This window comes from Halyomorpha halys, unplaced genomic scaffold (genome assembly GCF_000696795.3).
Source record: "Halyomorpha halys isolate HHAL.00 unplaced genomic scaffold, Hhal_1.1 Scaffold557.1, whole genome shotgun sequence".
Lineage (NCBI taxonomy): Eukaryota > Metazoa > Arthropoda > Insecta > Hemiptera > Pentatomidae > Halyomorpha > Halyomorpha halys.
In genome coordinates, this window is record NW_027107650.1 from 179,753 (window position 1) to 180,356 (window position 604).

At 31.5% G+C, this 604-nt stretch overlaps 1 protein-coding gene across 4 annotated transcripts in view; it reads left to right on the forward strand.

The window, feature by feature from the left end:
• LOC106684213 (protein sickie) overlaps positions 1-604 on the forward strand; it is a gene marked incomplete at its 5' end in the record, with an annotated part of 168,758 nt that overhangs the window by 160,854 nt on the left and 7,300 nt on the right.

Consider the following 604-nt stretch of genomic DNA (forward strand, 5'->3'; position numbering starts at 1 on the left):
ATGTTACCATAGGTAAGTTAAGATGCAGAACCATTTCTGATTAACAAAATTATTCTTAAATAAAATACAGTGGAAATCCCTTATAACATCCTTGAAGTGTCCTTGACTTGCTGGCCATTATAAGCTTATAAGCATTGTATCTGATGCTTCTCAAAAAATCATTGAACTTAGGGAGAGAAAAATAAGAACCAAAATCTAACATTAACAATATAATCATTCAATAGGAGGAACTCAAAAAACAAATTACAAGCGGCTGCTCAACTCTGTTGAGTTACTAGTACACTGCATACTAGTAGACAATATTAAAGGGAGTGAGAGAGCCTTAGTTGGGGCGAGTCGAATACGTTTACTATACTTCGATTCATAGAGTTGACAATATGTAGCTAGGTTCATCGATATATTTTCCTTGTAAATAAGGAATACATTTAATAATTTTAATTTCACATTAATATATACAAGTACATTTTAAGTTATTTTTTCATCAAATATTCTTTTTTGTGTTACACGAATATTTCATTATTTTGCAAATTTTTTACCAAATAAAAAAATCTGGTAGAGTGCATGCGTGACCCCACTACCCCAGTACCTTTTACCGAAGGAGAAA